Source organism: Cololabis saira, chromosome 4, assembly GCF_033807715.1.
Source record: "Cololabis saira isolate AMF1-May2022 chromosome 4, fColSai1.1, whole genome shotgun sequence".
Taxonomy (NCBI): Eukaryota; Metazoa; Chordata; class Actinopteri; order Beloniformes; family Belonidae; genus Cololabis; species Cololabis saira.
The window spans coordinates 16,816,218-16,829,253 of NC_084590.1; the positions used below are offsets into that span (position 1 = coordinate 16,816,218).

At 38.5% G+C, this 13,036-nt stretch overlaps 1 protein-coding gene across 2 annotated transcripts in view; it reads right to left on the reverse strand.

Annotated features, from left to right (window-relative positions):
• The window catches only part of pik3cb (phosphatidylinositol-4,5-bisphosphate 3-kinase, catalytic subunit beta), a 78,968-nt gene extending 74,304 nt beyond the window's left edge, over positions 1-4,664 (reverse strand). For both annotated transcript variants that reach the window (XM_061719016.1, XM_061719015.1), the window contains exon 1: positions 4,405-4,664. The gene's annotated coding sequence lies outside the window, so the exon portion shown is untranslated. The remainder of the gene's footprint in view (positions 1-4,404) is intronic.
• Between the last annotated feature and the right edge of the window lie 8,372 nt (positions 4,665-13,036).

Genomic DNA, 13,036 nt, shown 5'->3' on the forward strand with positions numbered 1-13,036 from the left:
TAAGAGGCTAGATAGTTAAAAACTCAAAGTGTATTACTGTTCAAGACCAGTACCACCCTTTTCCTACCATGTTCTGCCCACTTTGTGATTATGCAATTCATGCATCTCTGTGTTTTTTATCCCATATTATCCAGACAACTTCCCCTAGACCACATTGCAATCAGAAAAGCAATATTTACAGATTTGCTCCCTTAAAGCAAGTGATACAAAAGCTGCATGTTACCAGTTCTTCTTGTTGTGAATCACTTGGTTAAAATTCTGCTTTAATTTGGGCCCAGTTTCTCAGAGAGGCCTGCTTTGGGACTGAATCTGGCCTGAAGAAAAGAGCTGCATTGTTGGCTGATGTCTGCAGAGTGACATCAGTTAGCCTTATCAAGGTTTTTCAACCTAACCTCAGAGGGGACCTGACAGCAGACCCTGCTTTACACCGTGCTGCCAAGACCGCTGCCTGACTGAAATAAAAATCATATGCACGGAGTGGGCAACAATGTTTTCCAGCACAAAAACTTTTGTGCTGATTATAAATTTGGGACATTTCTTTTGTGTTTTGTAATATGCCGTGTGATTCTTAGATGCTTACGCTGCAAAGTCATACTCAACAACCATGACCTACATCAAAGAGCACTTCCAATGCTGTGACATTTTCCTACAATTCCCACTGAGCACATGCACCTCGGATAGTTTATCAGTGTGTTACGTTACTGGTATTTGTAACTGTGACATGCACTCGCACACAACACCAGCCAATTTCCCCATAAAAGGTCCTGCAAGTTTCCCAGGAGAGAAGATAACAGGTTTAATTGATATGCCAAACGCAAATCTAAACTATAACACATATGAGGGGAACTCAAGGTGTTCATTGTCAAAGTTTACGAGAAGATGACCTCGATTAAAAGTTTACCAGAAGGTGCAAACCACAAACAAGCAACAATGAACAGAAGAAAAAGGCCAGACTAGGCCTGAAGCCAGAAAATATCTAAAACTAAATCTTGTTTTGAAAGGACAGATGAAACCAGGGTGAAGTTGTACAACAAGGATGGGAAGAGTATGAAGAAGTAAACGAAGGCATACAACATCCCAAGCAGATAGTGTGTCAAATATGGTGGAGGCAGTGTTATGACATAAGCACGCTTATCTGTCCATGGAAGTGGGTCACCTGTGTGTTTAATGACGACGTGACTGCTGGTGGACTAAATCTCAAGCGTGTACAGACTGCTACATATTCTTATCTGTCGGTCAAAGGCTTTAAGTCGAACTTAATGGTGCTTTACAGTACAGAAAGACAATTACCAAAACCATACCTCAAAAGGCAAACACAAGAGCTTTCAAAGGCTAAGAAACCTAATGCTCCTCAACTAAGTGGCCTGCACTCAGGCCGAATGAGCATGTTTTTCATTCACAGTGCACAAAACCTAAGAAAGACACAAACAAGCAAGAAAAGAGCAAAGGGGGCAGTCTGCGTTGTCCTTAGGTTCCTGTTTATCACATTTATTATTAAGATGCTCTGTACAAGTACTTGTGAGACTATGAAAAGGATGATGTATTTGAGCATACGCCAATTTCCCAAATAATTTGTTAAACCCCTTTGATTTCTGCTTAAAGTCTACACATAACGCTTTGTTTCTAATCCATTATGCATGAAAAGAGCGAAATTATGAAACCATGTCTATGTCCAAACATAAATGCAGCACATTCATCTCACAGAGACATAGCTCTGCCCGATTTACATTCACCTACGACATCTCAAGTAGACTAACCAGATAGATTATGTCTAGATCTTATTTGAAAGATGTGCAAGGTGTTTGAGCCTCGCTTTATAAAAATATTCCAAGTGTTCATATCTAAAAAAAGCAAAGGATGGGAGCATTATAGCATGACAGGAAATTTGACTTTTTATAGTTTCACATCCTCTTCATTCGCCACACTCTGTCCATTTCTCAATAATAAAGCTTACAAACCGTCTGCAGCTGAGTGAGACGCAGTTTATTGTAAAAGAGTAACAGCCTTTCCAGTAAAGGGTTTCTGCCACTTTTATCTCCCTCCAAACAAACCCAGCTAACTGAATGGAGAGAGAGAGAAAGTAATCTACAAAACACAGCGATAAACAAAACAGTCTTAGTAGAAGTTAAAGTAAGTACTTCAGTACTTCTCCCATGTGAAGGAGCCCAACTCAGTTGTTGTGGACCTTCTCACAGGTTCGGGTTAACGGAACCAGAACTATGGCAAGAAGTTTTAATATTTAACAGCTAGACCAGATATGTGTTGCAGATATCCCCAATTCAATTCTTCCTAGTCAAAAATAGCATTTCAGATATCTACAATTACATTCTTCCTATCCACAATTGTCATTTCAGATATCCACCACGTCATTCTGCCTAGGACAAATGACGTCACTTTTGCCAGTCATGTGTGTGGGGTTTCTAATTACAGATAAACAATTCAGTTGCAGATATCCGCAATGTGAATGCTGTAATTCCAGTTTCAGATATCTACAATTTAATTCTGACTAGTCATAATTCCAGTTCAAGATATCTTTAATTCCCCTCAATTCAAGATATCTGCAACGTTCTTTTTAGATATCTTGAATTAAGTTTTGACTAGTCAGAACCAAGTTGTAGATATCTTGAACTGGAATTACGGATAGTCATAATTTAACTGTAGATATCTATAATCAAGTTATAGATATCTTGAGATGAATTTTAATCAGAGATATCTCAAATTGGAGATATCTTTAACTTCCATTCTGCCTAGTCAAAATGTAATTACAGATATCTTGAATTAGAGTTCTGACTAGGCGAAATTACATTATAGATATCTTGAATGACAATTCTGACTATAGTCACAATGTAAGTTGACCCCTGAGGTTCATCTGGATCTGGTTTGTTGTGTGTCCCAAGAACCAGAACCAGGCAAGGTGAGGCAGCGTTCAGTTATTCTGCTCCTCACCGGTGGAACAAACTTCCTGTAGACCTGAGGTCTGCTCCAACTGTAGATCCTTTAAATCAGGATAAAAACATTACTGTTTACTGAAGCGTACTCTTAAATTAAACACTTACCTGCTGTATTCTACTGCCCTTACTTTTTAATAACTTGTGCTTTTTATTATTTTACCTTCTTTTCTCATAATTTTATTTCATTTTATTTGTTATTTACTGTCTAATTATGTCTTGCCGCTTTTAATGTTGATGTAAAGCACTTTGAATTACCTTGTGTTGAGTTCTGCTATATGAATAAACTTGCCTTGCCTTGCCTAATTACGACTAGTCAAAATGCAGTTGTAGATATCTGCAATGTTAATTCCGGATAGTCAAACTTAGCCATTAAATGTTAAAGCGGCTTACAATATTACCAGAACACGTATATCCCCAATTACAGATGACAACATCATAGGAGAACAGCTGTTGTCACTTGTGCCTCACATTCACTCAGAAACCTGTTTCTTTCTTTTGGGCTGATCAAGTTCTGGTGGAGCTGTAAGAATAAAGCTGTAAGAATAAAGCTGTAAGAATAAAGCTGTAAGAACAGGGGCGTCAATTGGGTATGGCAAGGTATGGCAGCCGCCACACCTTTGCTTCAAGGGTTAAATGTAAATGTTTGTTTTTTTAAATACATTTATGGAATTACTACAAATGCAAATAAGAACAACATGATCGATTTCACTAGTAATTATACACTGCAAAAATTCTTTTTCTTTTTTTTTTTAAATCTCATTACATTTAAGACAAGACTCAAAAACAACCATTTTCACCCGTTTCAAGTAGATTTTCACTTAAAATAAGTAGAAAAATCTGCCAATGGAACAAGATTGTTTTGCTTGTAATGAGAAGATAAATTTTGTTCCACTGGCAGATTTTTCTACTTATTTCAAGTGAAAATTTACTTGAAACAGGTGAAAATGGTCAAATAACAAGTTATTTTTCTGGTAATGACTCTTGTTTTAGGTGTAATGAGATTTTTTTTACTAAAAATGAGACATTTTAACTAGAAATAAGACAAATATTCCTGGTAAGATTTTGAGTTTTTGCAGTGAGCGAGACTGCATTTGGAAAAGTTCAAATTTTCTTGACCACACAGATAAGCTACATATCAGACTTCTGTGATTAGTATTTGCTGGACGTGTTGATTGATACTCTAGTTAAGTTCTGTGACTCGTAACCTTGCCATACCTTAGCTTCCACTGAATTGACGCCACTGTGTAAGAATAAAGCTGTAAGAATAAAGCGCTGCGTGTCGAGCTCAGCTGGCTCAGGTCGCTTTTTGTTTTGTTGTGGTTTAGTTTTTTAAGTGTTTGGCAGAAAGTCAATGTTTATCTGAGTGCCAGCGAGAGAAAGATACTTGTACAGACTGATAAAACTGTTTTCGGCGCCTCCTCGGCTCGGAATAACCCCCCGGTTCAAGTCTCACCTTCATCCAGTCCGCGGTGACAGGTCGTGGGCAGCGGGAGGCGGGACAGCCCGGACCCGGGACGGGTCCCCGGAGCGGGGCTGGGTTCCGCGGGTCGGTCCGCGGGTCTGCCCCGGTCCTGGCTCTCGGTCGGGCAGGTGAGCAGCAGCAGCAGCAGCAGCAGCAGCGGCGGAGTGTCTCGCTGGTGCGTGTGGAGGTAGCGCCGCCGCGGCCGCGTCTCCCCCCGTCTCCCTGCGTGTCCCTCCGCCCGCACAGCTCTGCAGTCTGTACGGCTAGAGCCCCCGCCTGCCCGCCCAACGCAGCACACGCAGCACACGCAGCCCCGCCGGACATCCGGACAGACCTTTAAGAATAAAGCTCCTGTGGCTGGAAAACACATCCCCAGCCCACTTTTATATAGTAGTGGTTCAAATAAAGTAGTTTTAGTTAGTTAGTTTAGTTTAAGTTTATTTCAGTCATATACACCTTTCAAGGCAACAAGGAAGAGACATATTTTACAATTTGACTGAAAAAGGCTCAGGCAGAAGCAGAGCTTATTAATGCCCGCCTACTACACAACTTAAACTACACAAAAATGTTGTCAAGTGTGGAAAAAAAGAACAAAAAACATATAATATACAGGACTGTCTCAGAAAATGAGAATATTCTGATAAAGTTCTTTATTTTCTGTAATGCAATTAAAAAAACAAAAATGTCATACATTCTGGATTCATTACAAATCAACTGAAATATTGCAAGCCTTTTATTATTTTAATATTGCTGATTATGGCTTACAGTTTAAGATTAAGATTCCCAGAATATTCTAATTTTTTTAGATAGGATATTTGAGTTTTCTTAAGCTGTAAACCATGATCAGCAATATTAAAATAATAAAAGGCTTGCAATATTTCAGTTGATTTGTAATGAATCCAGAATGTATGACATTTTTGTTTTTGTAATTGCATTACAGAAAATCACAATATTCTAATTTTCTGAGACAGTCCTGTATACATATAGCCTACTGTACATACACTTGCATACATACATGTACACACATAGATGCATATACATACACATATATATCTATTTCCCCTTTTTTTCAATTACAGCCATAACTCCCAAATATAAATACACATAATGATTTTTTGAACATAACAAAAGAAGTACATTGCTTAAGTTTGAGATCAACACTATTCCACAGCTGGACCCCTTTAAAAGACATACATCTTCTTTTAACTTCTTTTATTGCTTTTGGTAACAAAAATCTGCATCCATCTCTCTTAACTCATATTTACTCTCAGACGCTATGAAAAACTTCTTCAAACTGTCTGGTAGTGTTTTATTTTTCGCTTTAAACATGATTTGCATTGTTTTAAAATAAACCAAGTCTCTAAACTTCAGAATATGAGAATTTAAAAATAATGGATTAGTATGATCATAATATCCCACTTTATTTATGATGCGTATAGCTCGTTTTTGTAGTAAAACAATTTTATCAGTTATGGTTTTAAACGTAGATCCCCATAGTTCCACACAGTAAGTTAAATAAGAATGTATCAGTGGACAGTAAATTAAGTATAAACTTTTATGATTTAGCATGTCTTTGGTTTTGTACATGATTGCTATTGATTTTGAGATTTTCCCTTTTACATATTCAACATGTTTTTTCCAGTTAAGTTTATGATCGATCACAACACTGAGGAATTTGGTCTCCCAAACCCTTTCAATTTCAGTATTAAGGATTTTTAATTTAATAATACTTCCAGTAGGGCCTGTAGATTTGAGCCATGCACAACTAAGACAGCATACAAATCAATGCAGTGTTTACAAGAGTCTACTTAATCCTTTTGACATTTCTGGATGAATTTAGTGTACTGGTCATATGTTTCCAAGCTCTCAGCCCCTTTTTTTAAGCCGAACACACGAGTCCATGTTTGAACAGTCCTGTCTGGAGGTCTGAGAACTGTTTATCTTCAGGATCATTTGGAAAATACTGCACAAATTGTTGCATCAAGACCTATTTGTGTTACCTGAGCGCCAAACACCTCAAATATCAAGATGATTATATCAAAATCTGAACAGGCTACGTGTCTACAAGTGTAAAAGAAAAAAATCCCACTCAATTCTTGGTTTTCTAGAGATAGTTTATTTTATTTATTTACTCAGGGAGCACCAGATTACATTCTATCCAAAGGGGGTATACACACACACACACACACACACACACACACACACACACACACACACACACACACACACACACACACACACACACACACACACACACACACACACACACCAGGTTATAAAAACAGATCTACAACACATTTAAACTGAAGAAAACGTGCAATCATCACCGTTTAGATACAAAACACATCAAGTCCGTTAAAATCTTAGTTCATATTGTGTGAGGCTTTTATTGTGAAAGGCACTGCTTGTTTTCTTGTGGATTTTTTTTTTTTTTTATTCTTTCCACGCAGTTGTCTCTTTAAGTTTTCACAGAGAGCCGGATTTCTTCATCCGATTGCCAGATCACTTTACTGCTATTTAAAACTTTATGGGAAATAAAATAACAGGGGATACAGTATGTTTAAACTCCGTTAAGAAAAGGCTGACTGTTGGAAAACAATTCAAAACTTGATTGACTCATGAAAAGCCAGGGCATGTTAGCTGTTCGTCATTTCGAGCTAGTGCCTAATCACCACGTGAAGCCGTGAAACAACTTTATCCAGTAATGACCTCATCGGACAGACATCAATAGGCTGTTTCAACTGTGACCTTTACTGCCATCTAGTGGTCCAACTGACTATTATCCTAATTATTTAGCTAACGACAGGGCCATTTTTATATTTGAATGTGTTTCCATGACTGAGGAAATCTCTTAATATCCCTGAAACCATTGCAAACATTGACACTTGATTTTTACCAGTAAAACAAAATCTACATCCACATACAGTATTTCCTCTTTGGTCTTCCTCTAGGCCTCCCGCCTGGGAGTTCTCAGCTTTGCATTCTTTTCCCAAATAAATTCATTACCCCTCCACCGTACTTGTCCAAACCATCTCAGTCTGGACTCTCTGAATTTATATCCAAAACATCCGTGATGTACTACTTTATTTTAAGTAAAACAACACTGACTTGGTTCTCTAAGCAGGCAACACGTGTGTTATTAAAGAAATTGACTTAAAAATAAATGACACTGTACAAAATATAAAATATACAAAAATGTGCTCTGACTGTAAAAATGCAAATGATCTACATTTCAAAACACTTTCTTTTTTATCTAACTAACTGATTACTATCTACTACAGCTGTTTGCCATACTTGTGTGAACTTTTGTGAGGTCATAATCATATTTCTTTTCCTATTTTTAAAGCAGCCTATGTGCACTCCTTGATACTAATTGTTTTTTCTTCATTAATCTACACAAAATGTAGTGTCCCTTTTGCTCACCAAAAAAAAGTCATCACTGGTTGCTGGTTTTACGCAAATGTCCAAAACTGTTTCCATTGAGTAATTTTATTCTACTCACACTTTGTTTCCAATTGAGCAAAATGTGTCCATGTTGTCCAGTTCTGCGTTTCAATTCTTAACTCCAAAAAACATACACATCTTTCCTTTTCATTAACAATACACGGCCAAAAAACTGTTTGCTTCCTACTCAGCAACACCTGAGTTCATTCATCACCTTAATTATATATCCTTTGACCTTCACAAAAATTGAGGGTGTCACCATTCCCCCAAGTGGTAGGAGGCTAACCCAAAACAAAACATATCCAAACGATAATCATTCAAACCCAACACAAATGGCTCTTACACAAAACGTGCCTTGATCGTCATCTAAGTCCCAGTTAAAGAAAAACAATGTTCTGAAGTTGATAATAGTCAGTTATAATTACTTGTATCTTGTATCGTTTTGAACAGACCAAACAGCTACAGCATTGTTGGGAAAAAAGTAACTGAACCCAGAGATTAGTTAGTTAATCAAAAGCTAACTGGAGTTGGTACTTTTCACACCTGGATTTCAGCTAATATATGAGATTTGAGGAATGGTTAGGAACTATTCTGAGTTATAAAAGACATCTAAAGATCTCTCATTTGATGTTTATAAGAATAATGAGGAAAGACTCTTTGGTCAATAATTGCTTATGAACAGTCTGCAGAGCTACTGAGAAGACTTGCTTTGGACTTGTCAATGCTGTCAAATTCTTTGTGTGTTTCAGGTCAAGCACTCTCTGATTATCTATTATAGTGACTTAGAAGAAGGCCAGATCACATTTGATAGCAAATGAATGCAGAAAATCATTTGTTTGCAAAGGCTTCATAAGGTTATTTTTGCCACTTTGGCTGTTTCATAACACACGATTGAAAAAAAGAAAGAACAAGGGTCTTGTGATGCAATAGCAGCACTTCAGCCACACGGGGGCAGCACCTTTCCATCCACTTAGACGCACAGAGCAAGCAAGCGTTTTGGGTGACTTATGCTTGACAAAAAAATATTTAGTCCAACTTTTACTGCTTTGAAAGAGTTAAATTATGGTTCAAATGATGGTTTTGGTATTGCTATATAACCATGGCCCTGCAGTTGGTTTGAGGATGTTCTTCAAAAGGACCAGACCAAACCAAGAGCGGAACCATAAACAAATCAGAGTTACTTTTGTCAGGATATGTTCTTTACAAGTGGAGCTGTGCTTGGTGGACCTCATCGGAAACATAGGAGTTAGTCATGTGATATCTGTCTGACCCGAGGTGAGCAAGGTTAACGGCTCTCCCCACAAAGTTCCCCTCATAATGTTCTCATTGTCGAAAATTTGCTAAACATAAGACGGGCTCAAAGGGATCCGTTTGTGCAGAGTAGTTTTGCATCCAGCATGCTTCTATTACTGCTCCTCTTATTCGATTAAATGTACCCTAACTCAGTCCAAACCCACACTGGGCGTAATCTCATCACATGATAAGCATGTAATAAAAAGCATATTCAACTTGAAAGGATACCCTATGTGAATGCGTATAATTATGGATATCAAAATATAATAATTTGTTTAATTATGAGGCCTTGCCAAGAGGTATGTAATCGTTTGAAAGAAATATGACTGAAATTGGATTGCAGTGTCTGAGATCTGACCTGGGAGTGGGTTTGGCACGCACATAAAGGCAAGACTGGGGTCAGGCCTAAGGCCAACTTCCTGTTTTGCATATCTCTACTGTGGCCAATATGGCAAGTTACTTCACAGATTTTATTATTTAAAGCAATTTCAGAGTTAAAATGTGACATCTGAACAGGTAAATAACTGACTGCATCATCAACTTTGGCTGTCCGAAGAATATGTCATTAGGTTTTAGAATCATATTTCATGCGGTGAGCGCTCTGCAGCCCTGTTGTGAAATTGAAGGAAATCCCCAGAGTTTGCAATTGAAAAGAAATGTTTTGGTGAAAATGTTTTCCATCCATATCTGAATGAAATTGTTTTATCTTATAAATAAAGTCCAGGTGTGCAATTGGCTTTCAGTGATTAGCCCACATATCTGACAGCATCCCCAGAAGTCGGATGAAGTCTGACTACGAGGTCGTACTGGTTTATTACACAGCCAACACTATCATGAGAACAGGTGCTGCTCCTTAATGATCCCAGTGGGAATTTGGTTTCATCTTTGATTAATTGGAATGTTAACAGGAGAAAAGTTATCCTAATAGCTCCTTGTTGCCAGCTCAGCGGAAGTTTTTAGAGGGCTGAGAGAGAGGAAAGGGCTTTAAAAATAGACCCCATCAGTGCTGGATGGGAAAAGACCTGCCATTTAAAGCCCGACAAAGCAATTTGCAGCTCATAATCAAGAGAGCGGAAGCATTTTATCGCATTTCCCTTTACAGTATAAGCTCCGCCGGGAAGGCAGGGATGAATTCAGCCCAACGCTGCAACGTGTTACTGACGCAGGATTGCAAGATTTGTTTTTATTATTATTACATTTTTCAAATAAGTTAACTTTATGGGCATTCATCTTCCTGTGAAAGCCAATGACAGAGGCGAGACCACGTGACACTGGAGTGGCCCCATGGTACACAGAGGTCATTGCTTGATGGTTTTCCCTTTGAGTGGATGACAGTGCATCTGTTCCTTGAATAGATGACACTCTGCTGTATTTATAGCCACAGCTTTTCTGGCTATTTGATGAACCTTTGTTGACCAGAGGTCGGGTGAACAAACCCACTTGTTCCTATTTATACACTGCGGCGGCGTATGAACCTCCAGCATCGCTATTATTGTGGGTTATTAAAGAATTATTACATGTATTCCATTGTTTCGCGAGGTTGTCATTAAGATCGGAATCAGTAGTCAGTGAAAACATCACGTAGATCACCGTGGCAAGTTGGAGATTCACCAAAGGAAGCGCTCAGAAAATAAACATCTCTAAACTCGGCAGAGTAGTCTACAGGATAGATTTTGCAGCACTTAAACCTCTAGTGTTTCTTCAACCAGAAAAAAAAAAGAGAGAGAGAAAAACTCACGCTGTTTTGAACAATTGCCGGATTTTCTGCGAATCAAATCTCTGCATATTTTCCTGTTTGGAGCAGATGTATACCAAACAGTGGTGACCCCCACTCTCCTTTTCAATGGGTTCGGGGTGATGTGCGCGGCTTCCAAGTGGAAACTGTTGCTCCTCGATCTCAAACATTAGCCAGAATGCCAGGAATTCAATTGTGTGCAGGCATTGGGAAACGTGCAACCTGCGTGTGACTTGACCGGCCGGGTCGCATCGCCGGTGTCCTGTCGAGCGTGCCCGCTGTCTGTCACACCCGGACCGGGTCCAGGTAGACGCGCGGGGACGCGGATGGATGGATGGATGCGTGTGTTTCTGCGTCTTTGTGGCGGGGGGAGAAGGTCAGATGCGTTGCATCTACAACGAGTTGACCTCATTTATCTCGTTGATTATAATCCGTCATCTCGCGGAGCACAACAAAGGATGCAATCATGGTTATTCAGAGAACTCTGCGGAAAAGACGCACGAAAACAAACAGCACCTCGCGGCAAACCTTTTCACCTTGCGGAGAAATATTTGAGGATTGAGAGACGGATAGGTAACCCTTTACAACGACTAGGGTCATAAATGTGCTCAGATTTACATGGAGACTCATGAGGCATCAATCGGACATTCGTCGCTAAATAAATATAAACCTAAAATAAACGCATGATGAAATTGTATAAACCCTCATGATCGATAATGATTAGTTAATAATCAATCATTCATATATCAGGAAGTCGCCTCCGCAGTAAGTATTAAAGAATGATCCCTGTGGAAAATAATAAAGTTAGTAAACATGTTGATGATGGTTTAGATTAATTCTAACAAATCGAAACAATTAGTAACAATTCCTTTATTATTTATTATTTACTTACCGTTTAAGAGCATCTGAGTAAAGAATAGTCCTGTATTACTTCATTGCTTATATCAATTAATTATCGATTCATTATTGCTCAATTACATTTTTCCATTAACTGATAAAAAAATAAAAATTAGCTATTATTTTTGAATACAATTTGATCCCACTTTATTGTTAATTATAAACCAGATCCTGATTATTTTTTTAAAAGAAAAAAATAACAACAAATTTAATAAAAATAATAATACAAAATAAACCCAACATTTTATTTGTTTTTATGATCAACTCTTCGGCTTTATAAATATAAAACTCACAATTATTATATTAAATAATGTAAATTCTTCTGTAAAGTAAATATACGGCACACAACCTTAGTGCCAAGACAGGATTGAACAAGGTAGACCTGTTTGAATATCCAGTACGTTTAAAAGAGCTCTTTCTAAACCCTAGGTTAATTCGATGCATTAATGCAACTAAACGTTTACAGCAGCTCTTATTTTGTTATTCTTCTCTTTAAGACACAAACAGAAAATACAGGAACCCCTCTCTCTTTGTAAACATAAAATGAGTTTAATCTGCATGGGTAATTATTTTTCTTACTTTAGTGAGAAAACTATGGGTGTCTAAGACTTTTGCACGGTATGTAAGGGAGAAAATACCACATGTACTGCAGGTTAATTCCATAAGCCTGATATATTTAGTTATTTGTTAATATAGAGGATCATGGGGATAAAATGATAAAATGAGAGCGTATGAGGGTGGCCTGCGTCGCCATCCACCTCTGCATGGCCTTATCTGTCTCCGTCCCTCCGACATCCTGCATGCAGGCCCATTGTTCCCGGCCAGAGCTGAGCCCTAGACCTCTCTGCACAAATGCGCACCTGCCACGCACGTTAGGTCTGTAGTCCGTGTATAAGCTCCGTATTTATAGCCATTAAGAGACGCTCTTAGAGGCGTGTCGTGTTTGTCTGTGCCAATTGCGCACGCACACTATATTGTTGGAGTGTTCATTTGTTGCCTCCATGCACAGTTCAGCTTCTCCAACAAGCGTGCGTCAAAGCAAGCCTGCACATGCCCCACAGTACTGGATGGGCCATTTGATCAGCATGATCAAATCAATAAATCAATGGAAAATCTAATATTCTGCCTCTAACGTTTGCCTTTAAACCAAAAACTAAAAATCCACATGTCAGTCTCTGCCTGTGTGTAGGTTGTTAAGATGACGCTCGTTGGGACATTATTTGTTGTGAAGTATTTATTATTTTTAGAAGCATG